The 22,542-nt window shown below is 52.4% G+C and overlaps 1 protein-coding gene across 2 annotated transcripts in view; it reads left to right on the plus strand.

Annotated features, from left to right (window-relative positions):
• The first annotated feature begins 10,480 nt into the window (after positions 1–10,480).
• Positions 10,481–22,542, plus strand: part of LOC116938564 (gap junction gamma-1 protein-like) — a 50,514-nt gene continuing 38,452 nt past the window's right edge. The window contains exon 1 of one of the 2 annotated variants that reach the window (XM_032945854.2): positions 10,481–11,359. The gene's annotated coding sequence lies outside the window, so the exon portion shown is untranslated. Of the gene's footprint in view, positions 11,360–17,155; positions 22,266–22,542 lie in introns of those variants that run through there. The other variant, XM_032945855.2, reaches the window with a different exon arrangement.

Here is a 22,542-nt window from a genome sequence, read left to right on the forward strand (position 1 = left end):
GTGTGTGGAGAGAAACTGTAGTCGATTTGATTGTTGCGGGGGCGAGCGACGTTGCCTCTGGCCTCATTCTCACTACCGCGCCCGTGTCCCCCAGTCGGAGTTTGTGATGAATTGGTTTACAATCCCCACCCTCTCTCGCTCCGACTCTCTCCCCTCGGCCTGTTCGAACATGCGTTGTTTCGCACGCTGCGGTGTTAGCTGAATGTACTTTGTTTTGCGACTCGCAAATGGCAGTGAGGCGATGGTTTTGCGGCCGAGGTGTTGGTTTTATTCGTTGTCACGGAGCTATTCTTGCTCCTCAGGTCGGGCCACGTCCTCTGAAAATCGAATTCGCATTTTTGTTATTTTGCGCGCGCATACATTTAGTCTATCGCTCAACCTCGTGCTACCCGAATGACGATGCCGGTGCAAGTACTGTGTAATGATCGGTGCTGACGCTGGTGCAGTAGGTGACCGTGTATGGCAACGATTCCCCGCACGATCGCCACGTGACGGAGCGGTCAGCAGACACGAGTCGCCCTCTCCCCTCGTCGGCAGTCGGATTAGAGCGATGCTGCTCGTCAGAGGCGGCTTAATGCAATCCCCTTAATTGTCCCCGCCAACCACGCGAGCAGTTTGACTGCACCCGCGATTATTTCCCAACATTTGCCAAGCAAACCCCCTCCTCCACCCCCTCCTCCACCCCATCCTTCTCCTCCCCCTCCTCCACCCCCCCTCCTCCCCCTCCTCACCCCCCCTCCTCCCCCTCCTCCCCCCCTCCTCCCCCTCCTCCACCCCCTCATCCTCCTCTTCCCCCTCCTCCCCCCTCCTCCACCCCCTCCCCCTCCTCCTCCCCCTCCTCCCCCCTCCTCCTCCCCCTCCTCCACCCCCTCCCCCTCCTCCTCCCCCTCCTCCCCCTCCTCCTCCTCCCCCTCCTCCCCCTTCTCTCCTCCTCACCCTCCTCCCCCTCCTCCTCCCCCTCCTCCTCCCCCTCCTCCCCCTCCTCCTCCTCACCCTCCTCCCCCTCCTCCCCCTCCTCCTCCTCCCCCTCCTCCTCCTCCCCCTCCTCCTCCTCCCCCTCCTCCTCCTCACCCTCCTCTCCCTCCTCCCCCTCCTCCTCCTCCCCCTCCTCCTCCCCCTCCTCCTCCTCCCCCCTCCCCCTCCTCCTCCTCACCCTTCTTCCACCGCCCCCGGACTGCCCTTGCCCTCCGAGCGGGGCGCCTCTCTCGGACAGGGGCTTCCGTAGCGGATGGCGGGGGTCCCACAGCGATTAATAGACCTGGACCCCCAACTCCAACCGTGACCTCTCGCTCTTTAATTCTCGACATCAAACGGAGGAGGTGCGGGTTGGTGGGTGGGTGGCTGTCTCACGGTAATTGCTGCTAACGAGAGCGGGAGAGTGGCGGGGGGTGAAAGGGAGTGAGAGAGCACGCGAGATTTGGGCAGCCAAGCGGGAGAAAGAGTACGAAAGAGTGGTCGTGGCGGAAAGGAGGGGAGAAAGACAGATCAAGTGTCGTAGATAATCGGAGAGTAGGAGTCGGTTAGTCGCAGAGCCGTAGGCGAGTGTGAGAAAGTGTGCGAGAGGGAGTGTGAGGGAGTTTCAGGCGTGGTGCTCGGATGGGCTAACACAAGATCACTGAACGTAATGGCTTCTTAAGCCTCAATTACATGACGTGGTTGGGCACGCAACGTTCACGCGCCGCTAAGTTCGCTCGGTTGAACTCCACGTGTCGGTACGGATTAACCCGAGAAACGTGGCACCGTTGTAGCCAACGGTGAATAAGATGATGCTTGTCGTGATCAGTGCCAGGACTGAACGATTAATCGATTTAAAATGGAAATCGCTATTTGAAACAATGCGATTAGCAAATGGAAAAGGCTGAGATTTTTTGCGACTTGAAAAGTCCTGTTACTTTCTTATTGGAATAGTTTTTTTTAATTATAACTTTATTTATTTAACTTAACAATTGTTCTATGTTTGATTGTTCTATTTCAATTAAAACATTTTAATTAATAAATGTTGGAAGCAATTCATATCTTTTAAGTTCTCATCCTTGCATTAGAATTTATAGAGCAGTTCATATTTGATGATATCATGTGGTCATGCTCCATCGCATGTTTTAAATCCAATACACAGCGAATATTAAAGTCGAAGATCGACTTAAGAAAATGTAATCGCAAATCAAATCGCAATCGCAATATCTGTCAGAAAAATCGCAATTGGATATTTTTGTTCCCCAAACCGTTCAGCCCTAATCAGTACAAAGCAGCAGATTCCGGACTCGTCGTTCGCAACGCAGAGTTTGAGCCGTTGTCCCCCGCGGCGAGCGGAAGGTTTCTAAGCGCGATCGAGAGCCTCTCCCTGCCGTGAGCTGAATCACCTCCAGCGAACAAATCGGCCAAGCGTCCCGCAGCAGGACCCATCCTGACAAAACAGCCTCGAGACTCCGCGATTCTGTCGTAGGGCACACAGAGAGCGAGCGAGCGAGCGAAAGCTCCAGTCGACAAACTCCCAAAATAACAAACCGCGTCACATCGCACTCCTCGGATTAAGAGCGGTTTTTTTATGCGCAACAATAACAACAACATGTATATTGTGCTACTTTATTGTCACGGGGTATGTCGGTGACTGTGAGAGGACGGAGAGAGACTGAGTCGGACATAGGCAGGAGACGCGGAGAGAGACAGAGAGCGAGAGGAGGCGTTGGAGTCAGGGAGTAGGGTGAGAAGATGAGGAGGCGCGTGGACGTCTCGTTGTGTCTGTGTTTGTTGAACTTCTTTCGCACCGTACGAAGCCGACCGTGCTAATCGGAGGTGCGCGGAAGGACAATGAACTTCTTCTTACTCGAGGCGGACGCATTGAGATTCACCGTGTGGATGTTTCACGATGTTTAGGGGGGTGCGGGGGGGGTATTGGAAATGAGGACCAAAACAGTCCTCTGCGCGATGCACGAATACGCTCGGAAAGGAAACACGAAGGAAGGAGAGAGAGGTGGAGGAGAAGGAGAGACAGAGAGGGACGGAAGAGTGAGAGACGCAGACAGCCGGAGGTGAGGTAATGTGCGAGGGATAGGGCGAGGGAGTTAAAGGTGAATGAGTGAGAGAGTGAGAGAGAGAGCAGGAGAGGAGAGATGGATGAGAGAGAGGTAAAGACAGGAAAGAGAGAGAGGGGTGGCGGATCGGTGGGTGACGGGTTGGGGGGGGGGGCTTAGAGAGAAAACAGACTCCGAATAACAACAAGAGCCGGAACAGCAGCGATTGTAATAATTTAGAAACTATGTGTTTGTGGAACAAGTAGTGACAGCCGCGAGCGGGAGGGGACCCGCCTGCAACGCTCAACGCCTTGCCTGCCCAGGGAACAAAACCGAGCACGACCGAGTTCGTTATCGAACCACTCGCGAGCACGTGGCGCAGCGTTGCGCATTGCCAAGCGCTCCGAGCCTTGGGGTAACCATGCAAAACCGCCAGTTCCAGAAGAACTGGCTATCAGTGCCGGATTAACCTAGTAGCAAAAGTAGCTACGGATGTAGCTACGGGCCCCGCACTTTCAAGGGCACCGCGCTCAATGCTTTCAAGCTATCAATTCCGGATCAGTGATTCTGAACTTGCTCTATTACTATAGTACTATACTGCCTTCAACTTTTATGAACGACTGGGTGTATTTATGTGGGTTTTTTTTTAATTTAGGGCCCCTTTCTAACATATATTACAGGCCCCGCACTAGCTTAATCCGGGACTGCTGGCCATCGGTCACTTTGTTTCAGAACCATCAACGAATTGAGAAAGAGGTGGCCAAACCGAAGTTGTTGCTGCTGCTGTTGTTGTTGTTGTTGCTGTGAGATGTGTCTTTGTATTCCGGGTCCCGCACAAACAAGTCGCTCATCACCCGCAGGGGGTGCCTCGGTATTTATTTATTTATTCCACATTGAAATACTAATTTCTTTAGATCTGCTTTTTGTGTTTAGTTTGTTGTCCTTCCCCCGCACCTCCGATTAGCACGGTTGGCGACGTACGGTGCGAAAGAAGTTCAACATGCGTGCATACATACATAACGATTCATCCACAACTATTGATTATCAAGCTCGCTATTAATGCATAGACTTATGTAAAACACATCAATGTGTGTGTTTTTTTTTAATTTCTCCTTACGTTATTGTGTATGAAATTATATCGCCGCTACATTTACCATATCGACGTTTCGGACGGCATGCCTTTCATCGACGCCATTTACTTTAACCGATTGTGGGCCCACGTGGCCAATTCCAGTAATTACAGCGCTTCCTCGAAACGCATGAACATGTTTATGAACAACGTGTCCCACAGTGGTAAGGAATGTGCCATCTAATAAAGAAAGACGCAAGAGAAAATAATGTAATAATTGTAATGTTCTTATTTACCCAGGAGAACCGCACTTCGTCGTCAGAGTCTTTTTGAGGGTCCTGCGTTGGGTTCTTATTTTAAGAAGTTTTCAGCCAATTAATTGATGAGCGTTAATTATATTTCGCACCTCCGATTAGCACGGTTGGCTACGTGTGGTGCGACAGAAGTTCAACGTACATATATACATACATACAAAAATCCATTCCCCGTACAGATGGAAACTGATGGCAATTAGTCTATCTGCTGTACTGCCCTCTGCTGGCGAGCCAGGGGAATAGCACCGCATCTATGTGGCGATTCACGAACCTTCGCTGCTCCACTCACAGTGCTGGGATACAGACCAATACTAACACCGTACCCACCAATTCGCTAAGTCACCACAGCGCCTGTGCCAGGCCAGGTGCACTTTGAGGCCACGGGACAGACCGACATGCCATGGGTTGACTGACTGAGATGACTGGCAGATGCACCAAGCTGTGGCCCCAACTCTGCCAACTTGCTGCATTTTAGCAGCCCGGCGCTGCGCTCGTTGTTGTGAGCGTCGCTCCTCTGCCCTCCGTCGTTGATGGAGGGCGACCACCTACAACTGCCCAGTAGCAGCGTCCTACAAGACACGATTATATGTGTACGGTATATATACTGCGAACCGTGGCGCGGTAGTAGTGCGTCGGCGTTATCATTTCGGCAACCTGAGTTCGAATCCTGGTAACGGCTAACATCAGTGGCCAATCCTGGCTACCCCTCACCCTTAAACCCGCATTGACCCACGCGTGGCAGTACGGTGACAATATAGCCAAAGCAGACTGTTGGGACAAGTGCTGTTCGCGGCACGGCACACGAAGGGGTGTGTGACCAGCCACCAGGTGGCTGAGTAGACCTAGGGGAGGCCCAGGACCGGTTCAGATAATCATCACTGGTGTTGACCGTGAGCGGGAATCGAACTCGGGTCGCTGGGTTCGTAGCGCAGCGCACTAACCGTTGCACGACTGCTCCTTACAACACGTAGCACACACACACACACGTGTATGATGGCTTTCATTTGCTGAACGGATATCTGTAATTGGTCTTAATCCGCGCGATCATCCCTTGAGATCAATCACGTGTGTTGCAACGCAGACCTGAGCTGTTCAATCGGAGCTGTATGCTGGGTCAGCAGGAGTGCCACATTCAGTCGCTAGTCAAAACAAAATCATGTTTGAAATTTATGAAATTACACGGCCTCTCTGTTAGGGAATAGCCCATGCTGCAGTACTTACTGGTCTTCTGGTCGTCCTTACGGATAGACCGGCTACCGCCATGGGAACGTGGAGTTTCGACGACTGTCCCACGGCCACCCAGAGTAATGAGCGGCCTTGAGCAACTGAAAACTTTGAAACTTTCGCTGAATACACTCTCTCAATAATACTGATTCCCAGCCACTGGCGGTGACCATTATGAAAGCCAAGGACGGATCGAGTCCCCGCCTTCACCCCTTGTGCTCCCCCCCGCCCCCACTTTCACAAACACTCCCCAACTCTCACCCCCCGTGATTGATTGAGTTAATTAGGGATTAGACACGTCTCGCCGTGGTTACAATCACATGACCCTAACGGCACGGGAAGGGGGGGAACCTCACCCCGCCCCTCTCCTCCCCCCAATCTCACCGTCCCCCCAACTTCGTAAACGAATAGAGATCCTATCACGGTCCCCGAATGATCGTTCACAACAACTACGTGCATACACGCTCAGTAAAGTCGTTCATTTGACCCAGGAATGCCTCAAAGAGTCCCAAGACTCTTTTTTTTGCCAGGAGGGTCCTGCTTTGGGGATTTTTGTCCATTTCCGTTCACGATGAATGTTTTTGGCTCACTGTGGGAGGGAAACTCGGAGAACCCGGAGAAAACCAACTACGTACGATGGGGTGGGGGGTGGGGGGGGTAACACTTAAAGGGCCAGAATACAGACCAACCCACTTGCTGTACCGTTATCTCCCGGCCACCGATCTCGCATCCTAGCAGGATTTGCGAGTTTCGCGGATCTCTACGTGACCCACCGACCCTTGCCTCCGCAGTGCTGACTCGCGCGGCGATGTTCCCGGGGTCACTTCGCCGTGCTATGACCTCCCCCCCCCCCCACCACCACCACCGTAATTGCACTCACAAAGCGTGCTCATTGTGCCATCATCCCTCCTAGCGTAGCCCCAAAAAGTGCCTCCTTATTCCGACTGAAAACTCCCGCTTACTAAAAGGGAGTTGGGTAACAAAATATTTTTTTAAATAAAGTTTTGTTTCCCTTTTGCTGCTCCACGTTTCTGCAACAACCCCTTGTCGCTCGTCTATGGCTTGGTTCGATCCCTTCGCTCCCCATCGTTACTGCCCTATTAGACCAGAACACAAAGCTCACGTGCACCTGCACGTGACTTGTTTCCCTGGCGCCTCTTGTTCTCACATTATATTTGCACCGTGGTTTTGTTGTTGTTGTTTTTAAATACGCGAGCGTTACGTTTACGACCTTTAAATACCTCGTTTATTAGTTGTGCAGTATTCCCAAAGGACCGTTGTCTGCAATATTGACGTCTTTGTATTTTGTTGCTGCTGCTGCTGCTGCTGTACTCACGCACCACGGATATTTCTTGTAACGTAGCCGGGAAACTCGCCAAAAAATATATATAAAATAAACCTAAATCTCCGTAAGAGAAAAAAAACACAAACCCACGACGCGTTGTTCGCCTCTACAATCTACGGCTGCCCTCTCCTCGGCCCTGGGGCTCGCAAAACTCGACCCCGCGTTCGTTTGCCTTTCGTCACTGTTCCGTTCAGTCTCATTCGGTGACTTTTCGGTGAGAGCAACGCTCGGCCACAGGCTGCGCTCTTGGCAAGGGAGGACCCGTGGAGAACAGCCTACCTTGCAAGAGTTGTTACATCGCTAGCATACGGAGCAACACGCAATTAACAATACAGAACAATAACAGGAATTTTAAAGAATTATTTCAACTCAGGGTAGGCGCTTCGACAACTATCCAAAGGTGTACAATAAAGGGGAAGACTTTATTGCAGGACACGAGTAACTACAACAACATGGATTGTTGTTGTTGTTGTTATTGTTGTTAAAACAGTAAGTCATGGAAGTAGAATTCACGACGTCTGGACGGAACAGCAAGACACGTGGCCACGTCTCCTGGGCGATCTCGCGCTGTTGTTCCGAGCGGAGGCGCTGATCGACGATGGACACGCGGGCACGAAATCCGCGAATAATCCACCGCACGGAGCGAGACATTCGTCAGCATCGCGTGAAGCAAATCCGCCGCGCAAGGAATTAAATGAGGGCTCCCCTGTCCAGAAATTAAATGCCCCCCCCCCATTTTAGTAGCGTGGAACCTAGAGCACTTCCAGCCCGTAGGTGTCAGCGCAATTGCAACGCCTGCACGCTCGATAGCTGAAGTCGCTGTTCACACTCAAGCGAGCGTTGAGCGGTCCCAGTGATTAATTCCTCAAACCTGCGGCGAGGCACCGGATTATCTTGAAACAAGCAAGCGTTGTTATATGTTTTACGGATTTTAGCCTACACCCCCCCCCCCCCCCCCGCAGATGGACGATGATGGGCTCATGCGACCTTGGTCACGAATTCAAGTCGCGGACCGAGGAGGATTGAGTTAAAGGGACGATGCTGTTCTTTGGAGAATACGCCGTTTGATTGAACACACACCCCACGAATGAAGCATTCTCAATCCACTGCTGGATGACGGTTGTCCTACCCATCTCGCCCAGCTCGCCTCGGGACCCGTTCCCACTCGCGTGTATTTTTCACGCGGTTACCAATAACAAGAGCCGATAACAGCAATCTCTCTTTCTCTCTTGTTTTTGGCAGCGATGTTTAACACAACAACAATAATTTGGTAGAACTTGTGTGACGTCATTCGCAAATATTCTGGCAGTCAAGGCATCGCCTTCATCTGATTCCCACGGCGGCTCACACCCCCCCCCCTCATCCCAGCGGCTTTCTCCCCCCCCCATCTACCCCCCCCCCCCATCTACCCCCCCCTGTCTCCTCCCCTCATCCTTCCATTCACGCCGCTGTGTGATGCGATGGGCCTGATATTTTTGGGGTCTTTCGGTAAAGTCACGTAGATAGGTTCGAAGAAAATAGCAAAAAAACGACGAAGTTTCGATCGCAACACAAGCGATCGTCATCAGGAGCAAAAGAGCAAATGACGATCGCTTGTGTTGCCAATGAAACGTCGTAGTTTTTGTCGTTGTTATTTTCTTTGAACCTATCTACGTGACTTTACTGAAAGACCCAAAGAATATGAATCCCTGCAGTCGCGAACGCTTCAAGTGAAGCTATGGGCCGAGTTGGGTGGCAGTGTGGCCGCTAATGTCGGCACCTGTGCGCGGTGCCAGCTCGTTGCAGACGAGCGCTGGGCTTAAGAGTTAAAGAAAACAGTATCGCTTCACGTATTTTTAGTCAGAATAGTAATCAATTAATTATGCCATTATCACGATCCACTCCACCACGTACACGTTTATTCGACGCGAATATTGAGGACGTGCTGAACGCTTGGTGAGGTGGAGCGGTGGCGCAAGCGACGGAGAACATCTGTGGCGATTGATATTTGAAACCGGTCCTGGCACCGATGATGGTTATAATGATGATGATGGCGATGTTGATAGTGCCTTATAAGGAACAGCTACAGTGAGGGAAAAAGTATTTGATCCCCTGCTGATTTTGTACGTTTGCCCACTGACACAGAAATGATCAGTCTATAATTTTAATGGTAGGTTCATTTGAACAGTGAGAGACAGAATAACAACAAGAAAATCCAGAAAAAACGCATGTCAAAAATGATATCAATTGATTTGCATTTTAATGAGGGAAATAAGTATTTGACCCCCTTTCAATCAGAAAGATTTCTGGCTCCCAGGTGTCTTTTATACAGGTAACGAGCTGAGATTAGGAGCACACTCTTAAAGGGAGTGCTCCTAATCTCAGCTTGTTACCTGTATAAAAGACATCTGTCCACAGAAGCAATCAATCAATCAGATTCCAAACTCTCCACCATGGCCAAGACCAAAGAGCTCTCCAAGGATGTCAGGGACAAGATTGTAGACCTACACAAGGCTAGAATGGGCTACAAGACTATTGCTAAGCAGCTTGGTGAGAAGGTGACAACAGTTGGTGCGATTATTCGCAAATGGAAGAAACACAAAAGAACTGTCAATCTCCCTCGGCCTGGGGCTCCATGCAAGATCTCACCTCGTGGAGTTGCAATGGTCATGAGAACGGTTAGGAATCAGCCCAGAACTACACGGGAGGCTCTTGTCAATGATCTCAAGGCACCAAGAAAACAATTGGTAACACACTACGCCGTGAAGGCCTAAAATCCTGCAGCGCCCGCAAGGTCCCCCTGCTCAAGAAAGCACATATACATGCCCGGCTGAAGTTTGCCAATGAACATCTGAATGATTCAGAGGACAACTGGGTGAAAGTGTTGTGGCCAGATGAGACCAAAATGGAGCTCTTTGGCATCAACTCAACTCGCCGTGTTTGGAGGAGGAGGAATGCTGCCTATGACCCCAAGAACACCATCCCCACCGTCAAACATGGAGGTGGAAACATTATGCTTTGGGGGTGTTTTTCTGCTAAGGGAACAGTACAACTTCACCGCATCAAAGGGACGATGGACGGAACCATGTACCGTCAAATCTTGGTTGAGAACCTCCTTCCCTCAGCCAGGGCATTGAAAATGGGTCGTGGATGGGTATTCCAGCATGACAATGGCCCAAAACACACGGCCAAGGCAACAAAGGAGTGGCTCAAGAACAAGCACATTAAGGTCCTGGAGTGGCTTAGCCAGTCTCCAGACCTTAGTCCCATAGAAAATCTGTGGAGGGAGCTGAAGGTTCGAGTTGCCAAACGTCAGCCTTGAAACCTTAATGACTTGGAGAAGATCTGCAAAGAGGAGTGGGACAAAATCCCTCCTGAGATGTGTGCAAACCTGGTGGCCAACTACAAGAAACGTCTGACCTCTGTGATTGCCAACAAGGGTTTTGTCACCAAGTACTAAGTCATGTTTTGCAGAGGGGTCAAATACTTATTTCCCTCATTAAAATGCAAATCAATTTATAACATTTTTGAAATGCGTTTTTCTAGATTTTGTTGTTGTTATTCTGTCTCTCACTGTTTAAATAAACCTACCATTAAAATTATAGACTGATCATTTCTTTGTCAGTGGGTAAACGTACAAAATCAGCAGGGGATCAAATACTTTGTTCCCTCACTGTAGATGCTAACGGCGTGCTGCGCGGAGCATGATCTTGATCGGAACATGATCTTGATCGGAACATGATCTTGATCGCGATTAACGTGGTGCTGATGTTAATAAGAGTAGTGGTGAACACGATGATGATGATGATGATATCAACGCGTTATTAATTATAATCCATTAACAGTGATAGCGACGGTGAAGATGAACAGTTGTTGACAAGAGTGATCGCGGCCACGTGACAATAACAATAATATTCTTGGTTCTTTCTGTAAAGTCACGTATATTTTTTAATAATGTATTGTTTCCCTTCTACGTGACTTTACCGAAAGAACCAAGAATATGAATCCCTGCAGTCACGAATGCTTTAAATCAAAATAATAATATTAATATTCGGGATGGTGATGATCGTGTGCCTTCGCACGCACGCACAGATCTCTCCACACCTCCCTCCTCCACCGCACTCCACTCTCGACCCCTCCTCTCCCACGCCCACCGCAACACCCCCCGCCGACACCCCCCAACTCGCCATCGCCCATATGGCCACCGAAACTCGCTCGTTCACTTCACTTTCTCGCGACCGTTCGCGCAGAGCGGACACCGAGCTCATCTTCGCCCCAAGCCGTGCTCGTCACCTGGCCCGCGTCTGCCCAACAAACACCCTGAGCCGCGAGCAGAGAGCAAGCGAGGACGCGTCCGTTCTCCGTCGCAGCCGCAGGCTCGAACAGCTTTCGCGCTGCACCGGTTCCGACACTCGAGGTATCGCGCGGCGTGGCTTCTCGCTCGAGTGGTCTTCCACTTGGAAGTATACAACATCGTGATCGTCGTCGTCGTTATGAGCCATGGGTTGTCCACTGCTGGACGGAGGGCTCTGCCTGATCAACAGTCGCCATCGTTGCCAGAAGTTACCGTTGATCTCGGCACGTGCTAAGTGGAAATCGCCATCCGTCATCGGTTGTCGAGGTGCTGCTACTTTAGAGTGAACTTGTGCAGTGATCAGGGCAGTCGGCCAAATCGTGGAATTTTCTGCTCCAATGGCAGTAAACAACTCTGTAATGAAAATAAATAGATTTATATAACTCGTTAGAATTATCACGATCGTGAGACGTGGTCTATCCACCCTTGGATGAAAATCTCTCCTTCCTGCTGATCATCACCATTATTGTGACCACGAGAGCCACCGCTATCATTCAGCACTCACGTCGTGTGTTCATTCGATCGAGAGGAACGAAATAATGTAAAAAGATGTAAATATTCGGGTGGTGAGTGGGATTTTAATTGAGTATAGTTGTTCACAGAATGGGATTTCAAATAGCAAATACAATTTTCCCTCGTTTGATGAGGGTTCGGTTAGTGCGATTCCGCGTATATGCAGCTAACACATTATCAACCCATAATTCAATATACGCCGTTTGCATTCACTCATATTACGGATATGCGGGAGGACGTGGGACAACGTTGTGTGTGTGTATTGTGTGCGCTAATCGGCAGGCAGCTGTCTCCTCGTGCGGTTTCGTTTCCGTGCACCCTTTTCACGGAACGCATCTACTACCGCATAAAGCGAGGGAACCCTCGACGAGAATACAATACACTAGTAGGCGGCAACAACAACAACAACAAATGCAACCGTGGTCTCTTCGGGTGGCGCTTCGGCGTCGTGGTGGCTGCTCAGCTGGCGCACCGCGCTCTAGACTCGGCCCCCCTCGGTTAGATTCCTGGCCACGGCTACCAAGAGCGGCGAGTAACATCTGATCCGTTGCTTGCCGCTCCACCCCCACCCAGGCGACATCGTGCCGTGACAACCACCAGCGACTGAGTCAATACACGGCCTTTTTCTCGTGCCGTAAGAATGTGAATTTTTTTTTTGGGCTGTATGAAACGGCAGGCGGGCTGCAGGTTAACAAACGCTCCCACCCCCCCACCCCCCCCCCCCCAACGAACGATGCATGAGAATTGGATTTATTAACACGGGGTTGATATTCAAGTCCACTCACTCTGGCGCCTCTGCGTGCTGTGAAGAAGGGCCATTGCCCGAAACGTCCCCTATTTTAGACAAATTTGCGTAAGAAGGGCGCGCCATTGTCATGCACGGAGCCGCCACGAGTAAAAGCAGCGCTGTAGCCCAAATTGCCCTCTAGACCACCTGGGAATGCGGGCCGTAGACGTCCCCCGCCCCCTCCCCCCCCCCGTGTTCACGCGACTCGCCCAACGCCACGTGGTTAACACTGCGGCGGGCGTGTTCACCAAAGCGTGCTTCGCCGTGAACGTTAAAGATCCCGTGGCGTCGTCTCACGCTCTACGAAGAAGGCCAATTTCCCGAAACGTCGGCTATTGTAGTTATTTGTTTTGTGTGTTCCTTTCAAGGCCACGGCGTTGTTGACGAAGGCGTGATGCTGTTTAGTTAATTGTGCCCGTGCGTCACGACTAACGCATCAGCCCTGGCCACATTGTTGGTGTAATCTCGTTCATTTTCGGTTGTTCACAGGGTGCGTGATTTTCTTGAGCTATCATCTGTGACCAGCGCTTCTTCACAAAGCAATATAGCTCAGTGGGCCTTACCTGGTGAAATATAAAATAATTTCGTTTTTAATACGGTGGGCAGCAGAAGGGCAGTGCAGCCGAATCCGTGGTTGTGCTGTACGCCTATGCTCCCCGCCGTTAACCAACCGTCACTGACCGGCGTGGTGAAGTATGGTCGAATAACCCCCACGAGCGGCGTGGCGAGGATACTCCCTGATCCAGCGGTGGATTAATGTGTCAGGCAGGATTGGCTGCCGAAACATCCGGCTATGATCTTGCTCCGATTATATACCGCTTCTTGAAAGGCAATGTTAATGAAGCATGTGAGTTGTTGTATTATATATATACGTGCCTCAGGTTGTATTTACAGTCCAAATGTTATGGATGGATGTTGAAATTCTTTCGCGCCGTACTCTCTACTGACGAGCATTAGAAAAATGGAAACGGGTCCAGAGTTCACTTTCTCTTAATGAAAAAAAAATGCTGCTGAATAATGGTCGATGGATTAAAGCAAATTCTGCGTGGAAACGCAAGCACCGTCAAAGTGCGTTGTGGACTCCCCATCCACCCACCCATACCCACCTACACCGCGTGGCGACGGTGGTGGTAGTGGTGGTGGTAGTGGTGGTGGTAGTGGTGGTAGTAGTGGTGGTGGTGGTAGTGGTGGTGGTAGTGGTGGTAGTGGTAGTGGTGCTGGTAGTGGTGGTAGTGGTGGTAGTGGTGGTAGTGGTAGTGGTGGTAGTGATGGTAGTGGTGGTGGTGGTAGTGGTGGTAGTGGTGGTGGAGGTAGTGGTGGTGGTAGTGGTGGAGGCGCGTGTGTGATGGGCGGAATAGTTCTCACCAGGGGGCGCGGAGGTGCGGGCCCTGCCACTGAGTTCTGCCGCGCAATTGAGACACTGATACCCCCCCTCCCCCCCAACTATGTGAGTAGGTGCGGTCTGGGGGGGGGGGACTGGTATACTCTCCAGTTGAGGTGTTCGAGGGGGGGGTGCATGATTAGAGACATTGAGGTGTTGCCATATTCGGGCGACCGCGCGCTGCCCCCCATCCACCCGTGTCTCAAATCGCGCGCGGAATGTGCATGGAGCATGTGCGCCACGTGAGAACGGGGGAGCGGTGGTGCAGCGGTTAGCGCAGCGCTTGCAGGACCGAGTTTATTAATCGCGCGCTTCCGATATCCGCATTTTTTTAATCCGGAGCCTGGGCGGCGATGCCGGCTCCGGCGGCTCTGAGCAACCTCGATCGCGCGCAGAGGGATCGAGACTCGCGGTGAGCGTTGCGACGTCGTCGTTATTGACGTGGGAGCGTTACACGGAGGGGTGGTGCTCCCCCTCTACCTACCGATCGCTCTCCATCATCTTCCCTCCCTTATACTTCTATCCCTCCCTCCTGCGCTCTCTCTCCCATTCTTCATTCTCCCCCCCACCGCACACCGCCGCACCCTTACTCTCCTTCCCGCATCTCTTCTCCTCCCTCTCGCCATCCTACTCCCTCCCAGGAATTTGCTGCGCTGCCCTCTGCTGTTCCACCCACGCTAGCCCCCCCTGCCCGCCGCAGTGTCCCGTAACGCGCCCTGTGCCCTCTTGCACAGCGGTGGTCGCTCATACAAAGCGGCGCCAAGCCAGGCGCGGAGCGGCTTCGCTCGCCGAGGTGTCGTGACACCTGGTTGCGCAATCCAGCTGGGTGAATCTGGAGCGCGTGCAATTGGAACGATAGATTCGTGACACGGACGTTCTCGGCCGAGGGCGTCGTCTGACTGCAACGGTCATTGGATCTGGCAGAAGGAAGGAGGCGATGGTGAGACGGCGGGAGGCGTGGAGGGCATGGTTCGCCATGCCCTTTGAAGCGCTCACCCCGCCTCTTCCCCGCTGCATCGTTCCGCTGTCGCTGTTGTTTTGGTCGCGGGTAGCGGTTTTATTTTTTTGGAGCGATTCGCGCGTGGATGCCGAATGTTGATTCTTTCCGTCAGATTTTTGTTGTCGTTGAGCGAAACTTCGCTGACGCCTCCATCGTCGGTGAGAGCAGCAACAGCAGCAGCAACAGCAGCAGCAACAGCTGTACAAACCAGCCTCGGCAGCAGCGGCGAAATTCGCCCAGGAGGAATTTCGGTGAGGGGGGCAGGGTGAGGGAGGGCGAGGAGGAGAGAGGTAGGCGAGATGATGTAGGAGAGGTGAGGGTGAGAGTGGGGGAGGTGAGGGAGGGAGATGATGAGACGGTGGGAGGAAGTCGCGTGTCTTTATCTCTTGCGCGTGTCTGGGCAGGTGGCTCGTGATTCCCGCCTTGGGCCACGCGGCCTTGTTGTCGAGGTCGACAGCGGAAGGGGGGGTGGGGGAGTCGAACCTGAACTTCCAGTCCTCCGGGGGGTCGTGTTCTGCTGCCTGTCGCGTGTGCCGCGTTGGAAGCGGCGCTTGATGAGTTTGTGCTGACGCGCGACCCAGGGGAGGCCAGGGCTAAGGTCGGATGCGAACTTTTGGACAGCGAGTCATGAATTCATCTGTATATATTTATTTTGTTATCCGATCCGTATGCGCAGTGGGTTTTCTGTTGGCACTCCTGATTTATTCCCACACGTGAAACACTTAGGAAGCCACTGGAGCGATGCACTTTTAAATCTAGATTGATTTTAAATCAAAATTTTGCGCGTGTTTAGTTTGTTGTCCTTCCCCCGCACCTCCAATTAGCACAGTTGGATACGTACGGTGCGAAATAAGTTCAACATACATACATACATCACTGAAAATGGCCAAACATCCCAATGAAGGACGTTCCTGAGTTTTGAAACTCGGCTCGGCGTTGTTGATTATAATGATGATGATGGTGCTAATGTATTCGTGCTCCGAGTATTGTTAATGATGATGTGCTGTTGCGAGTATTAATACAGATGATAGACCGATGCTGGTAGTCGTGGTGATGATGAGGATGACACTGGTGGCGCTGGCTTTGATGGTGGTGCTGGCTGGGTCTTAAACTCGCACTCGATAAGTTCTGTAATAATTTCACTTAACAAAAATGATGGGCGCTTGCTAAAAAAAAAACATTGAGTTCAGACGAAGCCTCCGTCGATGGTCTTCTCTCGCACCGCTGCGGAGGAAACTCTCCGCTTGGGACGACGTCTGCGGTGCGTGAGCAGTGTGCACGGCGAGTAAGTGCGCGTCTCGACAAACGGAGACCTGGGGTGAAGTTACGAGCAGAACGCTTGGTGCAACGGGCAAGCCATCCATAACATCCCCTCCCCACACACACCACAACCCACCTCCCCCCCCCCAAAAATAAAAAAATACAATGGAATTGTATTTCTTGCCAGACGTATATTTAGTTTTTGCCCCCCCCCCATCTCTTTTTCCACCATCTCGATGGCTTTGTCAGGAAATCCTGAAATTACTCGATTCTGCTCGCCGGGCCGTTGCAGCCTCCAGCAGCGGCAGCAGCAGCAGCAGCGCCTATTGAGCTGTCTCCGTGAGCGATGCGGTGCAGAGGTCGCGAATCGAATCAGCGGTGGAAGATTAAAAAAACACACAAAGACGAAGACCGCCACCCTCGTGTAGTCTACACAAAGACAAAGATCCCCCATATAGCCTCAACAAACTGTAGGGGCAAGTGCTGTTAGCGAGCACCTGTGAAGGCCGACACGGCGTACGGGGTGTGTTGGGGGTCGGTGTCTGGAGATGTGCGGGAGGAGTGGTGTGGTCACTCCCAGTGCGTGGCGGTGGTGGCGGTGGTGGCGGTGGTGGCGGTGGTGGCGGTGGTGGCGGTGGTAGCGGTGGTGGTGGCGGTGGTGGTGGCGGTGGTGGTGGCAGTGGTGGTGGTGGCGGTGGTGGTGGTGGTGACGGTGGTGGAGGTGGTGGTGGTGGTGGTGGTGACGGTGGTGGTGGTGACGGTGGTGGTGGTGGTGGTGGTGATGCTGGTGGTGGTGATGATGCTGGTGGTGGTGGTGACGGTGGTGATGCTGGTGGTGGTGGTGATGCTGGTGGTGGTGGTGGTGACGGTGGTGGTGGTGGTGGTGGGGTTCCTCCGGGGTACTCGGCTCCGGTGTCCTTCCGCGCGAAGGTGAAACGCTTGTCAATGCCATTGGTCAGACATCCCAATGGACCCACCTCGTCACTGAATGGACCCACTTCGTCATTGAATGGACCCACGTCGTCACTGAATGAACCCACCTCGTCACTGAATGGACCCACCTCGTCACTGAATGGACCCACTTCGTCATTGAATGGACCCACCTCGTCACTGAATGAACCCACCTCGTCACTGAATGGACTCACCTCGTCACTGAATGGACTCACCTCGTCACTGAATGGACTCACCTAATCATTGAATGGACCCACCTCGTCACAGAATGGACCCACCTCGTCACTGAATTGACCCACCTCGTTACTGTATGGACCCACCTCGTCATTGAGTGAAACCACCTCGTCACTGAATGGACCGACCTCGTCACTGAATGGACCCATCTCGTCAATAAATGAACTCACCTCGTCAATGCTCCCTCCTGTTCACGCATTTGCCTGTCTCGACCACGCATCTAAGAAAAATCACTCCGCTGTGTTCCTAGAGACGAGAATTCTCGTGAAATTGTTCGTTTTTTTTACGTTAAAAACATTCAAGCGATGCCTGGGATGAGCGCGTGTCCTGCGAGTGATGTTGAAGTGCACCTAGCCTGACACAAGCGCCGTGGTGACGTAAGCGCAACTTGGTAATGAACGGCGGCTGTGTGTTTTGTATTTAAACGGTGCACGGATACAGCTCGACCCGTGGAGTAGCCGTCGTGGTCACTGTCGTCATCGTTGTTTGTGGTCGATATCTAAATCGTTATCATAATCATCATCATCCACGGCAGCCGCACCATCGGTAACCACGAGGAGCAACAGCGCCAATCGTTATTTAATGCGCAACATATTCAGCAAAATCAACAGCAGCAGCAGCGAGATGTCATCTCTCTCGCCTGGTATGCAGGAGGTCGTGGGTTAGATCCCGACTCTGACGCACGCTGTGTATTTGGAGTTTGCGTATTTTTCCCCCGCGGTCGCATGGATTTTTGCTCCGGGTCCCCCCGGGTTTTCCCTTCACATTTTAGAAAGGTGCGTTTTCGACTTTCTGGCTGCGTTAAATTTCCAGACGATCAACCACTTCGCCGAGCAACAATTGTTGGCTCGGTCTCTTCTGACAAAAGACCCAATTAGCTCAGTGGGCCTTACCTGGTCAAATAAATACGTTCACAATGAAATCGAAGTAGATTCGTCCGGGTACCGTAGGAGAAGGCACCACGTGGCGAAGCTGCCCGACTATCTGGGACGTTCGATAGCAGTTTTCCGATGGACATACGGGGGAGGGGGTGCTTCGGTCTAGCAACGTGGAATAGCAACCACTGGCTCTGGGAGAGCCAGTTGAGATGATGGACTTTTGTCTCGTTGGTTAGAAATGTTTGCATGAATAAAAAAAAAACTCTGGTAAAAAGTGAAACCTGCAAACAGACGGATGTGATGTCATTGGGATGCCGTGTGGTCCCTTTGTTTGTAACAGCACAGGAACGTTCACACCGCTGCGCTTGTCATAACCGTACAACAATCCAGAACAATAAATAAAGCCTTGACTTAATAATCGTCCCCATAAATCTTGTAATTTATTTTTATACTGCGTTTGGAAGCAAAAGTAGAAACCCGTAACTCAAGGAGATGTTCCTATACCACCGGCCAAACAAACAAAGTTGCTGGTGTGACACACTATCGCAATACCACCCACCAGCCATGGTCAATCCACTGCTGGATGAATGCCTCTCCAATCCGTAGCCATCTCTCGCGGTGCAATCAGTACTATGTCGGTGAATGGGTATATCTGAACCGCTCCTGCACTCTGCCCCCCCCCCTCCCCCCACTTCACACCACCTCCCTGCACTGAACAACGTGGCTGAACTATGGTCAAACAACCCTCCTCAGGACCGACACGGCGCAGGGGAGAGGCCTTCATTCAGCAGTGGATTGGCACAGGGTTGTACATTATTATTATTGTTGTTGTTGTTACAGGCAGAGGTGAGAGGGACGTCACGCCCCACCACCACCACCACCCTCCACTCCAGCTGTGCGTCCCACGCAAATCCGCGGGCAGTGCTTGCGTTTTTATAAACTGTGAGAGTGGCAGGGTGGCAGTGAGCGCGCCGCGCTATGATCCCGGCGACCCGAGTTCGATTCCAGGTCACGGCCAACGCCAGAGACGATTATCTGAAACGGTGATGGGCTTCGCCCCTAGGTCGACTCAGCCTCCAGTGAGTAGCTGGTGCGGTGTGGAGTAAACATCGCCACGAGGGAGACAAAGGCGGCCGGGCGTGGTGTTGGCCACCCACCTTCTCGTGTGCCGTGCCGGCCTTCATAGGTGCTCGCTAAAAGCACTTTCCCCAACAGCCTCTTCAGGCAATACCGGGGAACTTTATCATTGTGTTATACTGTATATGAAGTATACTTAGCAATCGTTTTCTCAAAGTGAACAGTTGTATAAATAGTACATTTTTACGAACCAAAAACAAATGTGCGAGCGACAGTCCATTCAAGTGCTTATGGAAAAATGAACCTGATCATCATCATCATCATCACGATCCATGGGAGAGACACCCCGTAGGTGTCCAATGCACGTTTCGTCTTAATTTGGGGATAAAATCAACAAACAAAACTCTCCCAAGAAGGGGCGATACCAGCCAAGGGCGTGTTGCCTTGCCGTGATTACAAGCGGGCCGCGAACACCGGAGGACGCTCGCAAAGAATATGGAACAAACCAAAAACTGACGAGTGCACAAGGAAGAGGCATGGAGAGCTCGGTGCATGCTGGGAATTACAATGAGAAACCGACCAAAAAGGGAACAAAACAAATGTAAAAGCGGACTAGGGCAGGACAATTGCTAAGAAGGGAATCGTGGCTGGTGGACATCACGCAGTGTAGACCGGTGACAGCAGCAGCCACATGATGAAGGGAACGTGCCCGAAACGACGACCATCGTGGAGATGGCGCGGAGAGACGACGTGCAGTGGTGAGATTGTGACATGGGAAGGTCACGAGGCATGGTGAAGATGTTGCGGCCTTCATCCAACAGTGGATAGACCAAAACTGCTGCTGCTGATGATGATTGTCAATCCATTGCAGTGGATGAAGATCATGTTGGTCATGGGGGCTGTTTAAGGACACCTCCACCGTTCTGGCCAATGAAGGTTTGTCAAATCGGGAGGAGGGGACATCGACCTGTTCAGATCTCACTCTTCGCTGATGTTTAGCTGTGGACGGAAATCAACCTCGCGTTGGTGGGATTGTACCACAGTGCTCTAACCACTGCGCCACCGCTCCCTCTTACTCGTAAGGCCACTCGTTGGTGGGCCCGAGGCGGGGCGAGCCGTCCGCGTGGTTCTCCGATGCGAGCTTGACCCCGACTGACCCGCGCGCATTCGCAATAGGAAGTCGCAAAGACAATACGAGAATCCTGTCTCCTATTGCCGCCGTAGCCTCGCGTTGTTTATCGCCGCCTCTCCCCGCAGTCGCTCGCATAAGAGAGCGTGGTGGGTGGCACAGACGCGCGAGGTCCCCACGCGGTGGACAGAATTGATCGGCAAGCATCACCGCCGCTGCCGCGATGCCCAGCGTCAAGGGACTGGTGATTGGGTGGCGCACGTGTGCGGGGGGGGGGGGGGGTTACCCAGGACGGGCATTGAACTGGCACTCGGAAGGTCGGCGACCAAGGGGAAGTCCTAATACGCACGGTGGTAGTGATAATGTGGAAGAGGTCCTTGAAGAATGCATAAATCGAGTAACCGGAGGTAGACTTAATGACGTCATGAGACTGCACGAGCAGCCTTCGTGGGTCAGGTGTCAACTTTGCAACGGCTGAAGGGATCTAGCAGAAGGAAGGAATCGATGGCGAGCTGTGGTGGCATCGACGGGATTGGCCGTGGTGGCAGACAGGGCCGGTCGCGACCACCAAAATAATGCCGAGGTAATTACCCACGAAAGCCTCGCCGAGCCTCGGGGCTCATCTTCAGCATGGCCCCGCGTTGGCGTGTGCGAGAAATTGTATTCCTGGGCGTTTGGCTTCGTGTCGGCGGAAATCAGAGTCCATGGAAAAGAAAAAAAGAACCACATCAAGCGTTCGAGGGGCGTGGTGCTCCAGAGGGGTACACTTACTAAATCCACGCCAACAACACCCGGTAGGGCCCGGTAGTTACCCGCCCAAGTACCAACCAGGCTCAACTCTAATTAGGCTTCAGGGCGATTCGGCCATAAGCAGCAGAGTTTTTCGCCCGTCCCAGCGAGCGAGTCTGTGCACGGACATTGTAATTATTATTATTATTCAGAGCGTTTTCTTTTTACATCTACTTGGCAGGCGAGACCGACCCAGACGCTGACATCTCCGCTTGGCTGCGCTCTGCATTTCGTCTCGTCCCCGAACAAGTGGTGGCTTTTAAAGCTGAAGTGTAATGATGAGTGCTAATATGTCATTTAGTCAACAGGCCAGCCACCCAACTAGCTAGCCAGCCACACAGCCACGCAGCAACCCAGATAGTCATATAGCCAATCACCCACTTAGCCAACCACATATCCAGTCACTCGGCCAGCTAGTCACTCTCCACCAGTCACTCCATCTTGTCAGGCATCTGCCCAGTCATCCAGCTCGCAAAATAACCCAGCCACCAAAGCCAGCCGCTCGGTTGAGCCAGCCATCTAACCAGATAGTCAAGTCACCCAGCCAGTCACCTCTCCTCCCGCCCACTCAACCACCCACCCCACCCACCTAGCAGTCCAGAATATTACCCAGCCAGCCAGAAACTTACTCAGCCAGCCTCTCTTCAAAATGTCTTGGCTAACTCCCATTCCTCTACCCCCCACCTCCACTGACTCCGCCCGTCTGCATCTCTTGGTGTAATTTCCTGTGTGACTGGGCTGGGCTTAATACTTTACTGGGCTGCGCTCGGTTTTCGAGAGAGAGTGGGAGAGAGCGCGGCTGGGGTGGTTGAGTACCCGCAGTGAACGCCAGGGAATATTTGAGTCGCTCCGAGTTGAGTCCGCGGCATAAGAGGAACGGCGAGAAGGGCCGAGTTCGCGCTCACGGGTCCACGACAGCTTCGCCTCCAACTTGGCCCGTCTCGCCTTGGCGTCCCCGTCACCTCGCGAGGTACTGCCGCTTGCTCATCCTCGCTGCGCTCCGCTCAGCTGCGTTGTGACCGTGGGGAGCGTGTGGTGGTGGTGGTGGGGGGGGGGGGGGGGGGCATCGGCCACTCGCGGTAGCGGTCAGCGCGACACTGCGCACGGCGATCTGAAAAACCCGGCCGCCCGAAATCGACGACGGTAGCGGCGGCGAGTGATATCTGAACCGGCACTGCCGGCCCAACGCCCCGACCCTCTTTTCTCTCCCAGCTTTACTCACTCGCACTGCCCAGCGTGGTGAAGTA

This window comes from Petromyzon marinus, chromosome 4 (genome assembly GCF_048934315.1).
Source record: "Petromyzon marinus isolate PM22_M1 ecotype Great Lakes invasive population chromosome 4, UKy_Petmar_22M1.pri1.0, whole genome shotgun sequence".
Classification (NCBI taxonomy): domain Eukaryota; kingdom Metazoa; phylum Chordata; class Hyperoartia; order Petromyzontiformes; family Petromyzontidae; genus Petromyzon; species Petromyzon marinus.